Source organism: Lissotriton helveticus, chromosome 10 (genome assembly GCF_964261635.1).
Source record: "Lissotriton helveticus chromosome 10, aLisHel1.1, whole genome shotgun sequence".
Lineage (NCBI taxonomy): Eukaryota > Metazoa > Chordata > Amphibia > Caudata > Salamandridae > Lissotriton > Lissotriton helveticus.
This window is the reverse complement of record NC_136071.1, coordinates 660,316,237-660,342,985: the sequence shown is the minus strand read 5'-3', so window position 1 is coordinate 660,342,985 and position 26,749 is coordinate 660,316,237. Positions and strand designations below refer to the sequence as shown.

Below are 26,749 nucleotides of genomic sequence, written 5' to 3'. Positions count from 1 at the left end.
TGGCTGGAAGAGAGAGGGGTACTCTCAATTGTACCTCAAACTACAATCCCCCAAAGACATCATGCGTCTAAACTCAACGATCAGAAGCACCCAAGCATGGCTGGCCGATAACCACCTCAAACTCAATGCCATGAAAACTGAGTTCCTTCCGCGAAAATATCCAACACTCAAACTTGGCTGAAACACCTAACTGCACTCAATGTCCAGCCGACCATCGTGGACTCAGCAAAATCTCTAGGTATAACACTTGACGCCAGTCTCAACATGCAACAGCATATCAGCAAGGCAACCAAGGGAGCGAACTTCCAAATAAATACCTTGAGGAAACTCAAACCCTTCCTCCCAGCCAAAGACTTCCAAACTGCAGTACAAGCGCTAATCATCCCTCGCATAGACTACGGCAGCATCGCCCTCAGCGGCCTCCCCCTAACTACAACTGCACCCCTGAGAGCCTCACTAAACGCGGCAGCGAGAGTCATCACTGGATCAAAAAAACACTCACATATCACCCCTGACTTCAAGTCCCTGAATTGGCTGCCTTTTGAAGCCAGAATACACCTGAAAATTGCCTGCCTGACACACAAGGCTATACACCTGAACTCACCCAGCTACCTCACTCAGAAGCTGACAATCTCAGGCGGCTCGAGATCCACCAGAAGCGCAAAGAATCTTCTGCTGAAACCTCGAAGATTCCGGAAGGAAAGAACTTACAAACGCTCCTTCTCAGGAATGGCGCCGAGGATCTGGAACTCACTACCTCCTGAAACTAGGCTCATCCCCTCCTCTTTTCTTTTTAAGAAAGAAGTTAAAGCTATCCTCATGGCTAAATTCACCTGAATTCCCACCCCCGATCTTTTAAGACTCTGTTTCGATCTGTATTCGTGCTCGATCCATGTGCACAGCTGTTTTGTTTTACCTGTATTACCGACCTTTCCCGATTGCTATTACTATGTGTATTTTATGCTCCCTCTTGTACCCACCCTCCCTTGCATATGTAAAGCGCTCTGTTATCTGCAAAGATCTTGTTCGCGCTATATAAAACTTTCAAAATAAATAAAAATAAAATAAATAAAAGTACTGTCAAATGCACAATATGGTTTTAGATCTAAACGTAGCACCATTGACCAGTGTTTAAACCTCCATCTTTTAGTTAGCAAGAATACAGTAGCTAAGATGGGGTCCTTATACATGGGATTTATGGACCTCTCCTCTGCTTTTGATCTCTTAAATAGGTCAAAGCTTTGGCACATACTTTTAAACATGGGAATTGATGTATCTTTAGTAAAAATTTTCGCTGATTTGCACTCGGGCCTTACTGCCTCAATCAGGGTTAACACTGAGGGGCGATGCACCAGACACTTTAAGTCAGAAAGGGGGGTCAGACAGGGGTGCATTCTTGCACCCCTGCTGTTTACTCTTTATATAAACGCCCTTGAGTCACAACTGAGGGAAGTTTCTCCGGACATCCCACGTATAGGGGAACTGGTTATACCGGTCCTCCTTTACGCGGACGATGCCGTCCTCCTGGCCCGCACTGGGGTAGGCCTGCAAAGGCTGTTAGACGCCTTTGGAACATTTATGGAGAATCTAGATTTAAAGATAAATGTAAAAAAAAACAGGTTATGATTGCAGGGAATGCAAACCGTAAAACTAAAATCAAAACCTTCCTCTGCAGTGGGGAGGCGGTCTCCAAGGTGTCTACATTTCCTTACCTCGGAGTCGTCTTCGATGAAAAGGGTAGCTGGCGCCCACAAATTAACACGCGTAGCATGACATTTGCAAGAACTGCTTCAGCATTAATGGGTTTTTCAAAAAAGCTCGGGGCCAGACCTGTTGAAGCACTCTTAAAGGTCTACAAAGCAAAGTGTCTGGCAGTTGCTATGTATGGCTCACAGATTTGGGGCTATACCCCTCATGTTAAAATACAGATAAAAGAAAATAAATTCCTGAGAGGAGTTTTAACTGTACCACAGTGTACCCCCACCTTTACTATTCATACAGAATTAGGGGTTGGTTTTGTTACAGATCAAATTAAAATAGCACCATTGATATGCTGGCTAAAAACCTGGTTAAACTCAGAAATTACCCTAAATCACACCATCTTGAAAGACTGTTTAGCTCTGGATAAAGCAAATAAAATACAATGGTTGTCCTACATAAAATCTGGCTTCCAAAAAATAGGGCGCTCAGTCCTTTTTTCATCACCTGAAACCATAACAAAAAAGGACATCGCTCTAACAAAAAATGCCATGCTAAACATACTATCATTAGAGCGAGAGGAAACTGAAATGCTAAAACCATTGGCAAGATCTAATTATGCCCTAGTCAGTTGTCCAGGCCTTGAACCTTATCTGATTATAGTAAATAACCCATACCATCGGCATCTCTTAATCAGATTTCGGTTTAACCAGATACACTTTTCTCTGGGCTTTTTTCAAACATGGTGCTCCCCTGAACGGGCAAATCCCTGTATATGTGATAATTTCTCAGTACAGGATACTTTACACTTCTTTATGTTTTGCGACCGATACCAGGAGTGTAGGAGAAAGTACCTGCTTCCCATTTTGAGGGAGGCAGGATTCACACAGGTTAGGCCAGCTTTGTTGTACCTGCAACAACTTAATTCACCACGAATAATGTTCCACGTCGCATGTTTCCTGGTTGCTGCTATTCGTATCAGGAACAAGAGCATTATATCGCTACCAACCTCATGTAGCACTGAATAATATACTTTTATAGTCTAAATGTACAGTATAATTTTTAACACATTTTTTAATTGTTTTCCTTTTAAGACCATTTTATGTATGTGCCAAAGGAAACCCAAACAAGTATTAGATGTACAGAATGAATTTCTTAACTTTAAAATGAATTTTTAACATGTAAATTAATTGTCTTGTTGCTGTAATGATTGTACCAATGTCCTTTTATAATATTAATTATCGAATAAAGTAATTTGACTGACTGACTGTATGGGTTACTTGGAGACTTGCTCCTGGTGGGACTACATTACAGCTACAACATATCTATTTACCATCCTACTTACCATCTACTTGAATTGTAACTGGAACTTAATAAAGTACCATCTTGGAACCTACATCGGGTTCACATTTGGACTTCTTTATGCGACGACAGTAACATTGGCTTATACCCAATTGGCATATTTAAAGACCCTAGTAAAGTGCACTACATGTGCCCAGGGCCTGTAAATTAAATACTACTAGGGGGCTTGTAACACTGATTGTGCCACTCTCTCAAGTAGCACTTTAAACATGTCTCAGGCCTGTCATTGCAGAGCCTTTCTGTTCAGTTTTAACCTTCCAAGCCCAAACCTTCCTTTTTAATAGATTTAAGTCACCCCTAATGTAGGCCCTGGACAGCCCCATGGACAGGGTGCAGTGTATTTAAAACGTAGAACATATACTCGTAAGTTTACATGTCCTAGTAGTGAAAAACTCTTACATTTGTTTTTCACTACTGCAAGACCGATCTCTCCTAGAGGACAACATTGGAGTTGCCTTATCACATTTTATAAGTGTAATTTCCAAATGGGAAGCGATAACCAGTTCATGTTTGGTGTCTCTGGAATCCTAATTTAAAATCCTAATGGTGAAGTTGGGTTTTAAATTCTGAAAATGCCACTGTGAGAAAGTTGGCATTTTCTTACCATTTCGGGACTGGAGCTTGTCTCTGGTTGCATGACTGAGTGTAGTTGGCAGTTGGGCTTTGTGTATTCATCCTAGACAATCATACACAATGAGAGCTTAGGTGTGACTTGATGGGAGAGAGGAGCTGGGGATAGCCCCACTTACAATTGAATAGGCTCTATCTGGTCTACACACAAATGGCTGAATACCCCCTGTAGGTAGTCTGGAGCCAGGGTAGGGAAGTCAGGGCATCTGTGCACTTCAAAGGCCTACCTCTAGATGGTTCTCCTCACTTCAAAGGCACAACTGTGTATAAAAGAGGACCTCAGACACCACAACTTTGGTACACTTCTGGACCTGTGGATACTCTTTCAAGAATAAGGACTGCACTGCTGGTATAAGGACTGCCACTCTGCTGGAGCTGCTCTGAAGGAACTGTTGCCATGTTGTGCAGACCTGCTGCCATCTACCCTCCCTTCTGGGTGAGAAGGACTGGACCTGCATCACTTGAGTCCACAACCCAGAGTGACTCCAAGGGCTAGTTGTCTGGCCTCCTACTCTGAAGCCTCTGGGACATAACAGTCTTCCACAAATCTTGAATCTGCACCTAGGCTCTGCTATCTGTGAGTCTACCCTGCCAAGTGGAGTCATCCCAATCTTGGACGCTTGGAAGTGTACCTAAGGTGCTTTGTCAGCCTCTGTCGATCCAGGGGTACTGACACATCTCTTCTGCTGCACGGTGCAACCCTGAGCAGAACAAATGCATCTCCACTGCTGTGTGGACTGGATCCATTGCAAAGACTTGCATCCCTGCCGCACCTTGCATCGCCTCCAGAATTGCCACTGTGTGATGCTTCATTGGTTCAGGCACTCGCTGGTAGCCTCGACATCAACAACGGACTCTTCATCGCAGCATAGCAGCTCTTTGGAACTGATGCATTGCCCCGACTGAGCACAGCATCTCCGACGCAGGACTTCACATCACAAGCCCCGTTGACGGGATACTCGACGCCGACACAACAGCACCTTGCACCACAGCCTCACTGCATCTCAGAACCAACGTATCACACCAGCTGCGCTTGTTGCATAAATGCTTTACACATTGCCTATACGTTAAGCCTGACTGCTCTGTGCCAAGCTATCAGGGAGTAGGTACAGGTTAATTTGAGATTTACTTGTGCCTTAACCTGATTAATATTATGGTTGCTGCTTGACCTGGGCTCTCCCCCCAGTCGACCTTCAACACATTTGATAACATACCCACTCTATTTCATCTTTCAGCTTTAGCTGTCTCCTGTGGGAAATCTTGTCATCAACACATCGGAAGAAGTATAAAGAAGTGTAAATTTAGTGGATTATAAATCAGCCCTTTTCAGATATTAAATTGTATGTGTTTTTCATGGTTGGCTTTTGCTAGAATGGGCTGCCCATCAAGACTATAGCATTTTGAGTAAGGTTACATTGTCCTACATTTGTTCATAGTAGGCTTTAGTGATGGGATCAAGTAGTTGCCTTGTAAAACTGCATTTGCAACATACTGCATAGCTTCCAGTTTAGACTTAATCTGCGTTCTTTGATGTATTTACTATGCTGGCACAATGGTGTATTAATTGCTAAATTATGGCTTAACTCCTTGGTGTTTGGATGACTCAGCAATCCATATGAAAGGCACAACACTGTTCACTAAGGCTGTCATGAGAACATGTTGTCGGATTTACAGCTTTTTTTGTTCACAAAGTAAAGATGTAGGGCACGTATTACCTAAAGGTGTAACAAAAATATTTACCTTTTATCCAGCATATATCATGAGCAATACTTGCTGGGTGTGCCTTTTAAGCTCACCAATTTTAATGCATACTTTATCTACTGTCTCAGTTTTATATCACTCTTATTTGATGATACAGTTTAACGCTCCTAATATAGCATGCTAGCGTGTTAATCCAAAGGCCCTCTTTCAGTGTAATCATTAGTAATAATATTATTATTATGAGGAGGTAGAGGAAAATAGTATCAGTAAGGGAACAAACCTAAGCACCTGAATGGACCCACTGTATTAATAAACCATTCTTTTTCTTCTTAAACAGTACTGAATTGTTTATATTTCTTGTTGTGAATTGTAAGCAACAACAAACATTCTACGGCATCAAATCTAATACCCTTTCCTTTATAAGCAAAATATGTGCTTTATTGATAACTCTGGTTTGTGCTTCTCATTAAAAAGTTCCTTGTTTTCATTAGCAAGTAGGCAAGAAGTCTAGAAAATGTTTCAAAGTGCAAACTTTTATTGCCAAGTTGTGGGTAAGTCAGGAGGTTTCAAGCCCGACCCACCAGTAAATATGGATCGGTGCCTGCAGCCAGAGGATGTGGTGTATACATCTAAAACAATTCTAAAGATATGGGGTGCATAGAAAGAGCAGAGAGAGGAGAGTGCTTGTGCTCAAGACAGAAACAGTATATTATGCCGAAGCATAACACAATTGCACAGACTTGCCTAGATGGCACAAACAGTAAATAAAATGACAAGCAATGCTTTGATGCTCCTGCAAATGGCATTGAGAATCATAGATGGCACAAAAGGTCCAATGTTGGAATTGTACGACATAAGTGTGTAGTTTCATTATTTGATTTTTTTAAACTTAAATCTATAAATCTGACAAAACGTTAATGATGTTCCATCAAACATCTCTCCCATACCTAAAATATCTACCTTCCATACATAACTTACCATACCAACCAGCCTCATCTACAGTAACCCGACCTACCTTAAATGACCAAGCATATCTACCTACCATACCTTCTGTATCTATCACATCTGACCTTCTTTACCTAACCTACTATGCTTATCACACCAAACCTATCATACCTACGATTCCCCCTGCCAGGCATAACCCATCCTACCTAATCTACCTACAAACCTAGCCTAAAATATATAATCTATCATACCGTACCTACCAAACCTCCCTACTGCATTTATTTACCCACTATACCAACTATACATACAATACCTAATCTACCACAGGTACATGCTTACTAGACCTAACATACCATACCTAACTTACTACACCTACTCTATCATGCCTATATACCATACTTACCCTACCACACCTACTTAACCTACCACAGCTAACCTACCTACCCAACTATAATCATAGATAAACTGCTATACTTAACCTATCATACCTAACATATCTTCACTTCAGATATGCCTATATCTTACACTTGCTCTGAGGTGACTTTTTATGGGAAAAAGTTGAAAGTCATATGTAAGGATCCTCTAGTAAAGTGTTGTGGTATTAAAGTATGTTACTACAGACATAACTAATGACTCTATCTAGGGACCTCTACTAATCAACTAAGGCACTGGAGACTACATCAGGAAAGGGTCACCTGCAGCTTTTGAATAGCTTATAAATGTGAATGCTATTGCTTCTTTAAAAAATTGCAAGAACGTCCGCTTTGCAAATGCTTGTTTGGTGTTAATTAGAAACGCCTTTTGTACACCGAACATATTTATATGTTTTATTCATTGTTTATTTTCACCTTGCATATTTGTTATATTTTCCTGGCTAATGTTTGTTTTTCAGTTGTCTATTACTCTTCCTGAGGTTACTCTTCTTCCTCCTTATTAGGTTGAGTCTTCTAGACAGGGCAAGGCTGTCTGTTGTGAGTCATATTAAGGCTTACTTAGAAAATAGAGGGACTTAGAGCCCACCCATTGCTTAGCATTTGTTGGCTTTCCTTGTCACTTTAATTGTCCCAACTTGTCAATTTATTTGTTTGTCCTTCCCATGGAGCATTGACTTCATCCAATCATTTTGATTGACTCACATTGCTGCTTCCTGTGAGAAGTTAGCCTGGCATATGATGTCCACTATTCTAGTGGGCACCTTGCACCAGTCTAAATGACCCTTATTGATAGTGGTTGTAAAGTCAATCTTATAGACAAGCTATCCTAGTGGTAGCATGGACCAGCAGTCTTAGGCTTAAACTTCAGAGAGCATGTAAAGCAAGCTGTTTTACCAATTATAATCCCTTGAGTACCAGATGAAAGGACACCACACAAGGTATATATCAAATGTATATGTATTTATTTCTAACACGACCCCTCTGAACTCTTTATGAGGTCAGAGATCGAAATACATCACAAGTTACTCATTAAGCATACTATAAGTTGCACAAATACAGTTCCGCCCTAGGGGCCTCACAAACTATATACTAAGTAAGTGGTATAAGAACCACTTCAGGAATAGTGAATATGCCTAGGGCCTAGGGAATCGCTGGGGCTACACTAGACAACCAAAGGTTAGGAAGTAGGAGACCCACAGGAGACGCATGCAGTGTCTAAACACAGTCGCGAGTTACCATTGACTTATAATGGAGAACGAAGTTACAAAGTTACTGATTAGGGACACTTCCGTATGGACTACAATAAAACCCCTTTAAACTAGGACACTTCGAGAGTCAACACCGACGGGAGCACCGGAGTACTCGAGTTACCTCACCCAGGGAAGCCGGGTGCATATGTGTCATTTCGTGTCAGGTTTTGTTGATGTTTTTATGGAGATCTGCAAAGAAGTGCTGCAGGCGACCAGAGGAAAAGTGTCCGGGTGGATCCAAGGGTGGATCGGAGACAAGAAGAACCTGAAAACAGAGGGGACTGAGTCTGGATCACTAGCCAGTGACCAGGAAGGAACCAGGAAGGAACCAGGCGATGTTGAGTTGATTTCAGGTGAAGAGGTGAAGCTTGTCTCTGCAGGCACGAAGACCAGGAGGCGTCGACGACAACCAGAAGCTGGATATGAGCTGTCCCATAAAGGATCTAGTTGACTGCGGTGTCGGTATCCGGACTGGACCCAACAAGCTTTGGTAACCGCAATCCACGCAGGAAGTGATGATTGGCTTCAGGTCAGACCAGCAAGGTCTGGGGAGCTTTTCCTTTGTAGGGAATCTGGAGCAAGCCTGGAGCAACTAGGCCAGTAGTGTAAATTTAAAGGTTCGTCTTCAGAGGGCTCACTAGCCAACGGGCTAGCAACCGGGAAGACGCGTCAAGCTGAAATGCAGGAGCAGGCCCCACACGGCACTTGTGGAGTGTGGAGAGCTGAGCTTTGGTGCAAATGGCGCTCGGGTGTGGGGCTTCTCAAACCCCAATGCAGAACTGCGAGGGTGCCTCTGTAGTTGCACTGTTAGCAAAATGCAGGAAGTCCAGGGTGTCCGGTCCCATCTCTCTCGTGTCCGCCAAGGGTCTCAGCTTTGCTGTGGATGTGGATCGGAGTGGGAGAAGTCTGGAAGTCCAGTTCTTGAGTCACTGAGTCTTCAGGTTCTGGCAGGAGCGTCGACAAAGCAAACCGGCAAGTTACTGGTGGTGCCTGTTTGCACAGGGTGGTCACTCCTTGACCACAAGGGAGATGTCTTCAGTCTACTAGTCAATATAGAACGTCGAAGGTCCAAGAGTTTGTATCAAAGTTTCTTCCAGGATTAATCTAAAGTCTCTAGACACAGCTCCTATCTTTATACTTATTTTAGGGGCTGGATTACCTGCTAGGTCCCTCCTATGGGTGGACCTGAGAAGGGGGTGGTTACACCCCTTTCCCTTTGTCCAGTTTCGCACCAGAGCAGCAACTGGTTTGAACCGGGCTATGCATGGAGAACCTTGTGTGCCCCAGGCAGTGTCTGGAAAAGCATCTTTCCATTCAACCCACCCTGCCCCAATACACTACAGGCTGTCTGGGGAGGTGCTAGCACCTCCCTCGACAGGAAACCTATTGTCCAGGCCTCCCTTGCTGGAGTTTCCCCCAGCTGCAGGAGGTCAGACTCGTGTCTGTGGCAGCAGCATCCATTTTGTGATGCTGAGGCTCTGTTTAACTTTAACCGGGTAAAGCAGTAATATACATGTCTTTTCCCGCTAGAAGGACGGAATGCTACCCCTGCCGCCAGAATTGGCAGGGGGGGGGGGGGTAGTATTCCAAAGTGTTTGACACCTTACACGACATGTTTTGATAAATCCAAACCAAACTTAGCATTAACCGCGAGCACCACGCATGTGTGCACCTACAAAATGATGGTGTTACTTTTTTCTTTTTAGTTACAGATCTGCGTTGGATTGGGAACAAAAAATAAAATAAGATGTGCAAAAAACATATTTTTTAAAAGCATTCGGGTGGGGGGACAGAAGTAACACAGAGGAGGGTGGAGGTTACAGTGAGGCAACGCAAGCTAGGGTGGAGGCTTGTAAAAAAGATTGAGAAAATCTTGCCACCTGAGCTGTTGAAGACAGTAATCCCCGCACTGGCACTTTATAGGACCGACTATTGTAATAGCCTTTATTGTAATCTTACCTTAGGTCCCCTGAAAAGGCTTCAGACCCTGCAGGACGCAGCTGCAGGTTTTCATTTTTAATTTCCTAAATATGATTCAGCAAGGGGAGCCATCAGGAAACTCCACTGGCTACCAGTCAGACGTGTCAGGTTTAAGGCTCTTTGCCTGGCATACAAATCACTGCATGGACTGGGGCCACTCTGATTTAAGGAGAAGCTCAAATGGTACATCCCAGGGAGGACGCTTCGCTCAGGCTCTGCTATGAACCTGACAATCCCCCCCCCCTTGCAGGAGGACTACCTGGGGTGAAAAAAGCTTTTTTTAGGACCACAGCTGTGCTCTGGAACAGCCTACCACTGACACTAAAAGCTGCTCCCTCTTTACTTGCTTTTAGAAGCTCCGTAGTTACAACCGCTTCTACAGCACCAAGACGCCCTCGGGCGAGAGATTGTGCTTTAAAATTCACAAATCAAATCAAATCAAATGATGCAACAGAATACCTAATTTCATTTCACAGCCTTTTATAATTGGTATACCAGGTAAACATCGTTTGGAACTTAACAGAATTATAGCTCGAAATGTTCAACCTGATATTTTCCACGTATAAGTGCTCACTTCAAACGTTTAGTATTTCTTGAAAAAGCCTCATTATTATCGGAGCAAATGTTGAGCATTACCAATTAGCTGAAACACAAGCACACAGTGCAGAACATTCAGTGTTTCTAGTCCTGAGTTTTACTTTCCTTATCTTTAATGAAGCTAATTCCTTCTTTGAATTGAATATAATAACCCATATCGGCAATACATTTTTACCAGTATCTACAAAAATCAAATTAAACTGTCTTTTTAAAAAAAAGCAGAATTCTGGAAGGAAATGGTAAAATTACTGTGATTGTTTCTTTCGAAAAATGTTTCTTTTTTTCTCGAATATTTTCTCAAGATGTGTCAATGATACACATCTTTAATAATAAGTAAAAGGTGCCTGCAAGGGATTTTGTTGAAAGATTCTTACTCTGGTGTACTGTACACGTAGTTACTTGGATGTTCAACCCCAATTGGTCTTGAACCCATGAACAAGCGATGCATATATCAAATTATTGAAAATATAAACACTCAATGAATGAGAAAATAATATAAAAAACACGGGAGTATCTTTTTTCAAGAAAAAAAACCTCAATCTTTTATATAGATAAAATTCAAGAGGGTACAATCAAATATAACTAATAAAGCAAAACACCATGAAGGAGGATGTACAAATCTCCCTACAAATCAAGAATGTATACATCTATTCCAAAATAATCAAAAAAGTAACAGATCTGAAAATACAGAAAACAATTACTTAAATACAATGAATGTTTGGGAAGTAGATGAGAGAGTCGACGTTTCGGTCTGTTGTGGCGTGATTGTCCGTCAGACCATCTTCAGGACGTACAGTCAGTTGCATAAAAAGACCCTTTGCAGCGGTCCAATCATCTGATAGGACCGAGACAAGTCTTGGTACAAAGCAGGTTTGCCAAAAAAGTTCACTGTTGAAATGTTCACTCTAGCGTTAAATTGCTTATCGCTGTATGCTTTAAAGGCATCAATCAGTACATGTTATATAACTATACGAGCGAGTTAAACAACTACACTCGGGGTATAGGGTTTTTGCAGATCTCGCTAATCAATCAAGTCTTTATGTAGCACATTCATTGGCGTGAGTCCTGTGGATGCAGAGCAATTGATACACATCTTAGCACATTCTTGGAAGCTCAACTGCTATCCCCTGTCTTTTTTGCTCTAGGGTGCACTGATGCTGTTTTCTCAAGCATGGACCCCTAGGAGTGATCACCCCAATGATCCCACTGATAGAGAAGTGTATCATCATGTGCAGTTTGCATTTAACTCAATAATCAAAGAGCATCTGTTGTGGCACATCTGAGAGAGAAGGTGGAAGGACATACCAATGCACAGATTTACTATTCTTTGACCACGGCAACCCTGCACCAAAATTGCAGTACTGCCTTGCTTCAGAGAGAGAGAGAGAGAGAGAAAATGTGTCATTTCTACGGTGCATTTTTTCTCTCCCGAGCCCTGGTGCACTTTTGGCAGCCATGCGCCAACACACACACCTTTGCACAATAAAGTAAGGGTGTTTGCGTTCTCTGAAGCATATGTTTGTACTAAAAAGGGACCTTTACATAGAAAAACTATGCTTTAATGTTTTTTTCACTTTAGATGTGTGCTGCACAATACAGCACTCATGCAAAGTTGAAAAAAGCGAGGAGAAAGTAAAACATTTCTACTTGATACACCTGCCTCAAGGAGGCATAAGAACTTGGCACTAATCCCTGCCTTCCAATATTTTAGATCGGGATTAGAATCAAAACCCATGGGTGGTTGCATGGGAATGTCCCTGCACCACTTGTGGGACGCCCCCGATGCAAAGTAACACAAAGCAGTGCATAGCGCAACTGGGTGTCACTTTCGAATGCTATCTAATGCAAATCCTGATTTGTTCTGGATAGTAAACCTCCCCTAACACTTTGCATCAGGTTTGTGTCACAAAAGTGATGCAAACCTGCTGCAAAGCATTAGTAAAGCCCGGCTTAAGACTTGAGGGGAATGCACTCTGCTTCACCCTTCGAGTGAGTGTGGTTCTGCCTAAGGCTCCTGAGTGCTTGTATGTCATAGTATCAAATGGCAAAACATCCACCTGTAACAATATTGAGTGCGGAATGTTGACTACCACTGTTTCCTCAAAGTGAACATAGATATGTAAGGGTAGAATTACTATTGTTAACTTCACATCCAAATACCTTAAGGCTAAATCGCTGCAATGTACATAGATTTGGAGTTAGTGTTGGGCTGGCACTGTGGGCAGAATGGCACTGCCAGATAGCCAGCTTGAAAGGGCCAGTGTGTGGGCTGTTTTTATTTGTCCTGTTTGCCAACAGGACCAAAAAAGAATGATCCAGACTCCTTTCAAACTGGCTGGCAGTGCCAGACTGCAGAAAAGGGCAGTGTAATACTGTGTGGAAATAAGAATAGTAAATCTATACATACCTATGTATACATTGCTTGATGATGTAGTTGTAGTTGAGATTTCACACTCAATATTATTGCAAGTCGATATTAAAGGAGTCCCTCTCTATCTAATTTATATACAGGGTCATAACATACTTTTCAGTTTCCACAGATATTTTGATCTGTTTGTCCCTTTAAGCACTCAGGGGCATATTTACAACGAAGTGGCAGAGCGTGGCGTTAGCCTCCTTGGCTTAAGTAAAAGTGACGCTTCTGTGGCGATAGTGGCTTGTATATATGTCCCTCAGTTTCTTTGTTATACAGTCGTGGTGATGGGCCCATCTTTTTTTGTCATATTCATTGCACTCTGAAAAACAGTGCAAAAGTCTCTAAAAGTTCTGAATCCTTCATAACTTTATTCATTTATTTATTTAAAAGTACCTCCTGTGCTTTTTGGAATTTAAACAGTAACAATATAACAGGAGATTAGCATCACACTTTTTCATTCTTGGGTTTATTGCTTTCTGTCACAGTCAAACTGAATTGTTCTGGAAAGTTCTTCGTTTCCTGCAGGCAGCAAGCCATGAGCTCACAGATGACATTTAGTGAAGAACGATGGAGCATATGTTATGAGTCACTGCAGTGTTTGTTTATCACCGTGTTATTCAGCTCAGAGCCTGCTGATGCACCCAGACATCAAACCTGCAATTAATGTAACAGCTTGCTGACCAGCCCTGTCTGCCAAACCAAATGGCATATCAAAGGGAGCTCATTAATGTCGTACATTAAAAACATGCATAGCATTGATTTATTTTTTGCACGTGGTAATCTTCCATTTTTTTTTACTTTTCTGCAAAAACTGCTTCCTTTAACTTTTCTTTGATCATGATATTGAAAAGGTTGATATTTGCACAGCATTCTCTCCCAGATCCCTGCCTGTATATTGTTGTTGTGGTGCAGGTATCTTAATTCAGAGGAATTTCATTTTGATTTAATCTCTTCAGAAAAACAGAAAAGTTCAATGAATAGTTCTAAATGTTAATCAGTGAAAGGTCGGATTAACACACAGGAAAGGTTAATATCTTAGTGGGAAAATCTATCCTACCATTCCCCCTTCCAGGACTCTCCATCAAAGGTGTTGTTTCACTGAAAATATGAATTGATGGCGGAAGTAATAACACAAGCTATTTAACGACCACTTCCCCCACAAGTTTTCATTACAGGAAACAACATTAGATGACCTTCGACTTGATGATATAACCGAAAGTGTAACTGCATAACCTTTGCCCGTGATTACATTATAAGAAGTGACAGAAGCAATACTAGAGAATTGTCAGCCATCATAAAGGTTGAGTGCAGCTTGTGTCAAAAGAGGGTCTGAAAAGTGAAGAACTTTTTTAGGGAGGCCATCTTAATGACTGATATTGGGATTCAGGACCATCTACACCCTACGGCCGTGTGCGCATGTCTATCCAAACTCGTTTTCATCTCCGAATGATACAAAAGTGTCGGGAAGATTTGCTGGTGCAACGTCAACTATCTACCACTCTCTCATATTGACAATTTTTTGCAATTTTTCTTTATCCATTCACCACGGATGTCAACATTTTCTATTCCCTTCTGTTGCATTCGGAATGACCAACACCTCGCCCTTCACTTGCGTTAACCAGCAACTCGCATCTAAAAAAATTTCAATCATTTTCCATTTATATCACTGCTTTTCTTAAGTCTCTCCAGCCCCTCGTATTTGTGGCCTATATCGATTCTAACTGTGTAGTCCTGCAAACGATTGAGTCCATGTTTACTAACATTTTGTATTATGGTTATGCCACTTTTTTGACGCAGTCATCAGGCAAAATGGTAGTTGAGATTTACAAAGCCACGCAGGCGCAATTTGCATCGCCTTGAGTGGTACTGTAAACAAAGTAATTCAAAGCAGCGCCTTGTGTAGGGTAGATGTTACATGGGCGGAGTAATGGCGTATCCATGTATTCACTCATGTATTTTGAGGTATATCCGGATTTACTACGGGCAGTTAACCTGGGATTGTGACAAAATAGTCACCAATTTTAAACAGGAAACACCAGGAACACAGGTGTAAACAGAAGAAATAGCTTCATTTCTCCCTGTTACTTCCTTTTTCTATGTGTGCTGCACTCTTCAGAACATAGTAAGATGCATATGATGCTGAGGATTGTTTTTGTACAGGAAGGTATGCCTTCCTGACCACAGTGCAGGCACCCTAGAGAAATGATGTGAGCTTTGCAGGATGAGAAATTGAGGTCATGATGTCCAGATTCAGCAATGTTTTTCTCAAAGATTTGATGCCCCATCCTTCCAGTAGTGATTTTGGGCTGAGATTCAAGGGATTCTCTGTTTTCGTATCTGACAGTGTTTTTCAGCATAGGTGTTTTCATTGTTGGTCTTGTGCGACTGGGCTCATTGTTCCTCCAGCTGCTCCTACAGCCTACTTGCTTTGTTTCCAGCTAAAGGTATGAACTGGGGCAGCTTTCTTGAACGTAAATCATATCTTCAGGATATTGCCTGCTTCTTTAGAAACTCTTCAATGAGGTTCCTCAAGTCTATCTCTTCGAGCAAGTGGAGAAAACCCACAATTCTAATATTTGGTTTTTCCTTGATCAAGCCTGATGGTCTTTTGATCTCTCGGAATCATTGCTGCAGAGCATTGTTCGAATTCTTTATTCCCATTCTTTATACTTTAAATTTCTTTCCATAGACGGTGCTTTGTTTTCCACTCCTTCTAAAGCAGATGGGTTTTCTCTGAATATAAGGGAGCCTTCCATACTAGAGAAAACGTGGTTCTCATTATCCAGTCCTGCGCCCCTTATATCACCAATGAAAGCCTTTCTAGGATGTTTCTTGATGATGCCTGCTAGGGTTTTAAGATCTATTGTTGAATCATTCACCAGGTAACTACTTAAATGTGCAGACTTTCTATTCATGCCTCCATGGCGGCCAGGCTTATTTCAGTCGTCCCTATTTTAGGTAGCTTCTCTAATCAAAGATAATCTTAACTTGGATTGTCAGTCTCCTGTTTAAGGATTGGACATGGTGTGATGGCAGGATATTATTGTCAAAATATCACCTGACATAAATATTGTGTCTTAAATATTGTCTTCAAAGTTGATACCCAATTGTAGTTAAAATTTACACTCAAAAGGGAGATGTACACAATATATGTATGCCAATATATGTATGCCAGAAAGTGCTTTGGTATGCAATATGCTGGTATAGGTCCACAGGCACAGTGTTTTAATTGTGAGTACTCCTCAACTAGGCAATGCACTGTATTCCAGTGTGTTTCTCCATTGCCTTCACTAACCAAAGAAGAACAGTAGTCAGTGAGTAGTTATCCAAGATTAAAGGGGCTGCAATTTTCTTATTTGGAATTGGATTTACTTGTCCCATCGTCAATTTACTTAATTTGGCTTCTTTCTTCAAGGATGAATTGAGTCATGTGAGCCAATAAGTTGCCAAGATGTGGAAGTTAGCTTTTATTATATTTGTTGGTATTAAATCAAATCAAAATAGTGTGATGCGTGTATTTGTTTTATTAATTTGAGGAGCACTTCCATCTGTAATTCTGTAAATGATTCCCAAATTTTCTAACTTCGGTTGCAAGTTCTGGATTTTTGGGAAACGTTGTGTTGAGGTTCATTCTGAATTCCATAATTTTGGGTGAAGAATAATAAGAATTTGTTCAATTTCTCTATTACCTGTGTATTAGTATTGATCTTGGATGTGATAGTGATCTCATTTCGGATCTTAAAAATGGCTTTCGTTGTGTTCAATCTGGGAGAAGGTTTTCTGCTCATGTTATGCAAGTTGCTTTAGCTTTTTGGATTTCTCTTTTTCATACTTTTCTCACTTCTTTTATACTGCTTTCTATACATGCAGCCAACGTGTTTGTTAGTCTATGCACATGGCAGACTGAATGTCAGGTTTCTATATGCATTGGTTTCTGTATATGTGTGTGGGTGGGTGCTTGTTCGATGGTCTATGTATGGATGCTTGCAAGTTTGTTGGCTTGTGTGTGCATGAATATCTGCACGCATGTTTCTTTGCCTGCAGATTTTCACGTTTGGGTCTCCTTGGTTAATGTCATGTGTGCATTATACATAATTCAAAGCAAAAACATTATCCCAACAGGTATGAATAGAGAAGACAATTTTATATTGCATGCACTGGGCATTACAAAGGTCAGACAAAGGAGACACTTATTCACAAATTTTTAAATCCAAAAAATGATTTTTAGTTTCTTGATAATTGAAAATTATGAAGATAAATTCATGCCACAGGAAGTATGTACAGCACGTAAGTAGAAAAATCAGAAAACAACCAATAATACTTGGTGCTCAATATATACAAGTGACGGGGTGGTGACGCAAGTGAAGGTGAACAGCGATAAACGGCGCAGGTGAGCAAGGTGATATATACAGTGACTAGCTCAACAAGTGAACAATATTCAAAAATGACTTTATATAATACACATTGCAATTTTGGTCACAACTGAAAACGCCTATAATTCACGCTGAGAGGTCGACGACGTTTCGGTCCTTATTATTTGCGGACCATCATCAGGACTGGGTTGTCTCATTTAGAGTGCTGTGGGCGAACCAAATTCGGAATCCTCATCCGAGGATCTGGCATGCAGAGTTCTTTAGTTCTCAGTATTCAGCGTCTACTCCAGTCGGGGAATGTAAATTGCGTAGACTTTAATATTCAGTCGACTGAAGGCAGAAGGACCGGAATCGTCGAGGGAGCCGGTCGCGTATTCAATACGTCTGGGCAGCCAGCCAAAGGGTCAGGGAGCCTGCAGGTAGCGAACACTCGCTGTTTTGAACAACCGCTCCATTATACATAAGTCATACCCATTGGCTTTGTTGATGCTTATTAAAAAGGAATTGACAATAACTATCTGCAACCATGTTTGTAGTATATCTGTGCTGAAGCTAATACAGCATGTTTCAAGGAAAGTGCCATTTACTGCTGAAAAGTTGATAAATATCAACTGGATTTTTCTGGCAGAAGAAATGTATTAGACAAGGAAAACAGCCAAAGAACTCTTTTGGGTATTTCCAAACTATCAGACTTTACTGCTAAGCACACATTTCACAACCGTGATGCACAGAGTGCTACCAGAGACTTTATGAAAAAGATATTTAATACAAGCACAGAAATAGCTGTCACTGATGAAAATCCTTTTCCTTCGGAGTGCTATACCCTACTTATTTCCCACACTAACCACTACACAGATAATTTTTCTTAACCAGCCAGTTTCTGCTCTTCGTTGTAATATGAATAATACAAACTCGCTATATATGCCATAAGGGAACATCAAACCTGCATGAACCAAGCTCATTAGTTAATGCCTATTTCGATGTTTTATCACTGGGTATGTCGCATTTGGTACCTTCTCGTACTCCTATGTGGAATGAGGGACTCCAAGTAGGGTGTAATTCCCTATCCCTATAAGGCTAAGACATATAATGCCATATCCACAGATGGCCTAACAGATTAGTACAGTGTAGGGCTTGCATGTCAGTTACCACCTGACTATTTAACCCTTATAATTGCCTAGACCTGGTATTCTTGTCGAGGAACTGGGTAACACTCCTCTCCTCTGTGAAACAATCAAACATAAGATATGTGTACGAAACCTTCTTTTATTCAAGTAATTACAATCTGTGGGCATGAGCGGCAACTTTACCCCACTCAACTCGGGGATGCAGATGCACATCACGTAACATACATGAAGTGCTGGATAGCGGGAGCAGAATATCTCCTGTATCCCTGAGGTTGATACTCTTGGTTGACTTCCTAGGCTACCCATTTCCTAGTCTCTGAGGCTTCAATAACCTTAGTCTTACCCACAAGCCAGGGGAAATGGGAATATTCTGATGGACGTGTTAATGTTGACCTGTGGATCAGGAGCACTACCTTCGGTCCCCTTTCAAGGGGACTAACCTGTGGTATGGGCTACCCTGAACCCTGGTCCTTAGACTTGTACATCTGAGGCTGTCAAATCGACAGGACTGGGGACAGAAAACACCTCAGTGAGAAAGTAGGGGTTTTACTTGGTGCCTGACACCTCCCCCCAGATGTTTTGACCCTCATGATTACAGAATGAGATTGAATGCAGCAGGTTGAAGCTGAGCGGCCTTCACGATGGCCTAGAGTATTTCACCGCCATCTTCGGCGCCCAGACCATCAACAACAGCACCTCTGAGCGCCATCTTATCAGCCTATTCGTAAGACTTCTATCTTGACCAAGGATGGATGACAGCAGGAAGGGGTTGGCAGTAATTCCACCTGTGAACACCCCTGTTCCAAGACATCCCATTGTCATCCCAATGCCATTTCGTCACTGAGGGTTCAACAGATGCATGCACCCTTCTTTCTAAGGTCATATACAATAATAAACTAGCCACTGCATTCATCTTTTCACTCACTCACTCACTCTACAGGGCATTACGTATAAGAGCATATTCAATCCAGATGAATTTAAGGGGACTTTTCTTTTTGACTTCAAAGCCATTACCTAACAGCATACTCACTGTAAATCCACTAATCAATAAAACAACTGTTCACAACCCCAGAATACCCTAAATGTTCCATTAACCCAGACCTTTACAATTCGGGTCCGTCTGTTACATGCAGTGTGGGACAGAATCTCAAGGGCAGCTGATGAAAGCTGTTTTTATGGGCATTGATGGATTATCTATTGCATAGAACTTGCTACCTATACTATACTTTAGAACAGCTGAAAAAGGTGGCCCTGGTAGAGGAAGTGAGCAGGTGAGTGGGTGACTGAGTGGATGAGTTAGCTAATTTGCGCAGAGGTCACTTCTGAGCTGTACTCAAAGAGTATATAGCCTCACTGTTTTTGGGACAGAAAGTAGGCAGGTAGTCATACAAAATGTTTTTAAACAGTTGATTCGGCAATTACAGTTTTATAATTGTTTGTTCGATTAATAAATCCATTAAACAAGTCCTAATATCCCATATAGAGTCTGCGATTATCAAACGTCTAAAAGGCATCAGAAGTCATTTTATCAGTAATATTGTAATTGTCCTAGTTTGGGAAATCAAGTTGAGCCAAGTTCTTCCTTGTGAGTCGCAACCCATCCTGGCTGATAGCCGATTCTACTGCCAATCAGCAAATTCCTTAGGGAAAGTGCATTCAGCAACTACAACAGATCCAATGGAAACAAACATACGTGCACTGCACCATTTAAAATATCTAAATTGTTCTGATCTTTTCAAGCAGACCCAGTAAGGATTTCCAGAAACCCTGGCCAACATCCTAGAAAAAGCAGTGCTAATATAATTGAACAACCATTTGAGTTGGCATAACTGTCGACATGATATGCAGTCAGGCTTCCTACCAAGATGAAGAACTGGAACACTGGTGTTAAATGTAGAGGATGGTATGTGGAGCATCATAGATAAAATAAACAGATAGACATAATGCTGCCCAGGATAGAGTGGACCATTTAAACATTCTGGGCACGTGAGATGAGGGAACAAAGACATTTGGGGGTATCTGTACACCGGGCTATATTTTTCAGGCTTGAGCTGCGTTTAGTTTGCAAACTTGTGAGATTTAGGGCCAGATGTACGATGGTTTTTGCATGCGCAAACGGGTTTGCAAACCTGTATGTACAAACTCTATTTTGCGAGTCTCAATTTTTTGCGACTTGCAAAATAGGGTTTCGCGACTCGCTCTTAGGAAGGGGCGTTCCCTTCATAATAGCGTGCGCAACTTTCTGTACAAAATGTTTTGTGTCCGCAATTATGGGCGCAAAACACTCAGGGTAGCCAAAGGGAAAATTTGTACACGCAGGGGAAAATATTTTTTAAGGGCAGGCAGTGGTCCCAGGGACCAAAGCCTGGCCTTAAAAAATTAAATGAAAACGTTTCATGTTTTTAAAAAAATGCAACCCGTTTTCCTTTAAGGAAATCGAGCAGTGTGAAGCTAGGCAGCCAGTGAAGCTAAGGACACGAATACAAGGCCAGTTGTAACCCTTTTCAATGTCTATTATTAATTAATACTGGGTCTGAGACCAGGAGGGACCCGGCCCACCTTAAGCCCTGTCTGCACATGTCCCATAAGGATGATGGAAGAAGACCCTAGAATTTTACAGTGCTCGGAGGTAGCACCATCAACCTGCTCCCAACTTTCAGTGTACTGGCAGCACCTAGCAATGCCACACCCAGGTGACATGCATAGATAGCTCAGTAATTTCGCAGGTACCAAAAAGACTAATGGCATAGTCAAACAATCAATCCAGCTTCACTTTTCTAAGGAAGGGATCCTGAAACTCTTCCAAAATTTCCTAAATCTCTCAAATAACAGTAGAAATCATAACTAGTACCAAGTGGTTTCTGCACTTGGTGTCCACTTTACACCCAACTCAGCCAAGACCTTGAAGATTTCAAAATTAAGCACGCTTATCAAAAGGATAGTGAGTCAATAGATGGGTTCTATACAAGGCTCAGAGAACTTGTGAGCACCTGCACAGACGATTATCCCAATAAAGAGTTGAAAGAGACGATCATAAATGTTTGTCACCTTTAGTCCTCCGCCAGCTCACACTATGATGCTGGATGCCAACCTAACACTGGTCAAATCACACAAACTCTCAAATGCATGAGCAGAACAAATGGGAACTGCATTCACAAAGGGTGAACTCAAAGATGAACCGGTGGGCTTTGTCAAGAAAGGGAATGATGCAATGAGTGGAAAGCTTCAAGAGGCCCCATCAAACCACAAAATGACTCCCATATCGATAGAAATAACTCTGGCTAGCGTGGGACGTTGCCTCACCCAGTAGGTGAATGCCCGGTACATACCAAGACATGCTCAACTTGCTGCAAACTCAATCACTTGGCGAAAGTATGCAGAAGAGGATGACAGCTGAGTGGGCCAGTAAACAACACAGCTCTAACCTCCAGTCCAAGCACATGGTAGCGGATGGAAGCGATTACGAGATTTTCCACCCAATGGGGGGGGGGGGAGATGACGTAAATGATGGATGACAAAAAACAAGAAGACCCACAATGACATCACAAAGTTGACTCCTTGTCCGACCCTTCACCCATCAACAGCTTTCTGCTTGCAGCTGATGGGCTAGAGAGGTAAGGAAACTACAGATTGCAAACAGGACTCAAAGAGCTGTTTACTTTATGCTACCTGCTGCTGCAGGTGTATTCACATTTGTGAAGAAAGATGGTCACAAAGGCAGTGGCAGGGGATCAAAAGTCTAAGTTAAGGTTAGCAGTTATTATCCCTAGGTAACTCTAATTTAAGTCCTCAGACATCTCTCCAACAGCAAAGTCTCTCATTTTGTTTGACTAATAAAGTGGTGCAGCTGACAGACTAAATGCACTTAAATCGTATGTTACAGAAATGACAGTGCCACCACTCACAAGAAGGTTTTTTGGAACTAAAATAGGTCCAAGAAAATGGTTCCCATTCCATGACCAACCTTAATACATTGGATTAAAGTCTTATTCTGCAATTCACACAAATATTTCAAAAGTCAGCGAGCGTTTAAGTCATTGAGCCATCTTGACAGTAAGGTTTGTCTTATAACAAAGTGTGATATGTAAGTACTTTGATTCACTAACTGGAAATTCAGGGGTAGATCACCAAAAGTAAAAACCCTCCTTGATGAAACAAAAATATAATACACAGATTCAGCTTTCTAGAAAAAGTGATGATCGGTCGGTTTCACCAGTGATAGAGTTTACAAAATATCCATGTTCCACCACACCTGATTTTTGGGACCAAGGGATTACTTGATTCATGCCAAATGTTCAGGATAGCCATATAAGACACATGTATATACAATAGGACCTGATTCACAAAGATAAACCTACACTTTTGCATAGGTTTACGATTGTTTGCTATTCACAAAGGTATTTTATGAGAAGTGACAAATGACAGTTACATTGTCGATACTCATCCTTAAAAACACAGATGCTTGTGACTGTCCTTTCTTACACTAAACTAACCTGCTATACTAGCTGAGTGCAGAACGAGGATGAATGTGTGATTCTTGAACTTTCAGCTCAGTCAGAGGGCTTGATCCATGAATCTCTGCGAGCAGTGCCCACAACATTTAAAGTGAGTAATATGCAAGATTACTTTGATAAAGCAGGCTTGAGGTTCATGACTTAAAAATACCTACAGAAGGTGACCCTAAAGTTCTATCAGATGCAGGTCTGTGGTTTAGCAGTGGCTGTTTTAGCAACAAGGTTGCAGGGGTGCTGGAAGTAGGGGTTTGACACGTGTTGCAGCTCCCCTGACGTGGAGCCCATTGGAGAGGATAATGGAAAACGATGCGGCCTTTCAATCAGTTTTCTTTTTAAGCAGCGTTAGCTGTTTTTTCAAATGTGGTGATAGTGATAGGTCAATAATAATTAAGGAGAAACCAGAGAATACATTTTTATACTGCCCTTTCTCTTGATAGATATATACATATATATTTTCACTGAAGAAACCACAGGCTACAGTCACATTACAGTTAGGCTCAGGTTTCACTCATTGAAAACCAGTGATATTCACCAGCTATAGTTACCTGAGCTAACTATAACTTAAGCTGCAATGCACTGCTTCTGACCGCTCATATTACATCACTCATGACATGGCCAGTGACATCACTCATGACATCATCCTGTGGCTGTAAGTGTTTCGTAAATGTGTCTGAGTCTTAAAGATATATACTAAGCTACAGCCTAATAGTTAAATTACTATTCTTCTGTACTGGTAATTAGTCATACTGAGTGACTGTGTGACTGTCTGTATCAGTGTGTGAGTGGATGTCTGATTGGCTGTATGGGTGTGTGAGTGTGTGTGTGTGAGTGGCTGTGTGGATGTGTTAGGAGGTATATGAGTAGCTGTATGGCTGACTGAGTGATGGTGTGAATGGCTGTATTGAAGAATGAGTGGGTGTGTGAGTGGCTGTATGGGTGCGTTTGTGGCTGTGTGAGTGGACTGTATATGTGTGTGAGTGTCTGTATAGATGACTGTGTGGCTGTGTGAGTGGCTGTATGGGTGAGGGAGTGTGTGAGTGAATGTATGGGTGAGTGAGCAGATGTTTGAGTGTGTCTATAAGTAAGTGAATGGATGTGGATCACTGTATTGGAGAGTGAATGTCTGGCTGTAAGGGTGTGTGAGTGGTTGTATGAATGAGAGAATGGGTGTGTAAGTGTTTCTGTGTGTGAGTGGTTGTGTGGGTGTGTGAGCGGTTTTATGGGTGAGGTAGTGGCTGTTTCAGTGGCTGTATGGGGAAGTGAGTGGGTATGTGAGTAGCTATGTTGGTGAGTGAGTGGCAGTGGTGGAGTCCTTTTAGCCTTTGTTATTTATGTATGTATTTTATGGCTTAGAAACCATACCATGCTTTTACAGTATTATTTTATAATACTCTTCTTGCTGTACGCATTATACTTTACAGCCAGTATTACGAATGTAGCAGTTCATTTCTTTTGCATGAGAAAGAAGACTGTTCAATAAATACTTTTATTAAAACGCCCGTCTCTCTATTTCTCTGCACTTCTGATGAAGCGAAGCATGCACGATTGACTGAGTGAAATATCTATCTATTGTTTCCACGACTCTGAAGATAGGAGCTTTGATGCAAGAAGCACATATGGGAGAGGGTCTGATACATCAAGGGATCTCTAAATCCATTCTGGAATTAAAAGAGACGTACTGGTGGCCAGGAATGAATTCCCACATTCACAAGTTTGCAATTAATTGCCCTGACTGCAACAGAGATTGCAGCAGAGAACACCGCCAGATACCTGACTACAGTGTAGCCAGCCCAGGACAGACACCTTTGCTAGACAGCATTAGACTGTCTACACGCAGACATCCCTATAGACGAATGCAGTCCCATAACTATTAGGACAAGATTTATTTGAATAGGGCCTCAGCGCTCGGCTGACGCACGAACTGTTATAAAAGATTTGCGAGTCTTTATTGGCACATATGCAATCGGCACGCTACATTCTGACCAGGGTCTTGCGTTTAGCTCTCAAGCTTACAAAGAGGCCATGGCCAATCTGGGCGTTGCACTACGGTACTCAAATCCATTCCATCCTGAGGGAAATTCTGTAGTGGAAAGAAAAAACCGGGACATAAAGCAATCTATAACAGCTAGGGTATTAGGCTCGGGTGACGGGTGTGTCAAACATGTAATAAGTGTCCAACGTAGTTTAAACAATCTGCCAAGAAATTTTCTGGGTGGAATCAATCCATATGAAATTCTTTTTGGTACTAGAATGATTGTCGAAGGCCTCAATCGTCATACTACAGTGGTAGAACAAAAACCCTTTGATATCAAAGACCATTTGGCTGTTTACAGGACTTAAATGAAACAAGAAGAAGTCTAAGCAACACATTACAGAAGCCAACGACCACTGAAGAAAAACCACCTGTCCCAGTAAGGCCTGTCCGGATTCCAAAGATTGGAGATCTAGTCAGAGAAAAGATCGCGGATAAGAAGGAATTTGGGCCTCCATACAGAAAACTAGTACCTGTGCTAGCAATCCACGGATCAAGAACAGTGTCACTGCCGCCCCTTGCTGGAAGAAAGGAGAACCGGTTCGTATCAGTCGACCTGGTAAAACCACATCATGTGGCCGATAATAAGTAGTAGGCCCAGTGGACTCCAAAGATGTAGCAGACGGCCAAATCTTGCTACTATCCAAGAGGTTCAAACTGAGAGACTCATCACCTTTGAAGAATCTGCAGTAAGAAAAGAAGGACTATGCAACAAAGCAATGGAACTTGTGCCTCTTGAAACCCAAATAACAGTTTGTCAAGACACTCCTGTCTACAGTGATATAGCCTCGGACTATACTAATATGACAAGGGACCAAGCAGCTCCAGCGATTTCCAGTAATCCGGATGCAACACCAACAATTGACAGAACTGCCTCTGGCTATTTCATCAACTTTGATACGTTTTCTGAGGATCTCAGTGAACCCGAAACAACGCCAGCAAATAAAACTTTCAAAGACCAAGTAACAGAACTTTTTCAGCAACTAGATAAGACTTATCTGGTTTCACCATGGGTTGAATTTTGGATTGTGTTAGGCATACTTTTTCTCCTACTTTGGCTCATTCTTGTATTAAGTTTGGGAATGCTGATAGATGGAAAATATAGTCAAATGGACACAGCAAGTAAGAACATCAACTTGCTCCTGAAGCCACACAAATCATCTTATCGTGAACAAAGAGACCTGTCATCAGTGAACATCACAGCCGTTCCTATACCTGGTGGTATAGCATGGGACAGAACTGATTATGACATTTATGGTCCTGCTGAGCTGTTGAAGATTCCACATCAATTTAAGGTTTCCTTGAGTGACTTTGTTTCACCCAGCACATTTTCTGATGATTGGGACTTTGAGACTGTTAATAATATGACGTCAGATTTAGAGATGTCTGCAAAATTTACAAACCATGAATATTTAGAAGGTTCATCAGATTATGAACAAATGTATTGTTACAATCACTATGGTCATTATTACTTGCACAAATCTGCAAACCCTAGAAATGTTTATACTTATAATCAAATATATGTTAATAAGACAGGAATGAATAGTATGTTAACAAATACAAAGCAAATTTGTTCAGCAGCCTTTTATGCCCAGCTGTCCTCGTTAGGTTTTGACTTCTGGAGTGACAACATAGAAACAAAAACTGTCTGAGGCTCAAAAGACTGGCAAGTACAGGGAATAGAAGCTTT

The 26,749-nt window shown here is 41.7% G+C and overlaps 1 protein-coding gene across 1 annotated transcript in view; it reads left to right on the top strand.

The window, feature by feature from the left end:
- BMERB1 (bMERB domain containing 1) overlaps positions 1-26,749 on the top strand; it is a 743,837-nt gene that overhangs the window by 532,852 nt on the left and 184,236 nt on the right. The gene's annotated exons all lie outside the window — the stretch shown is intronic.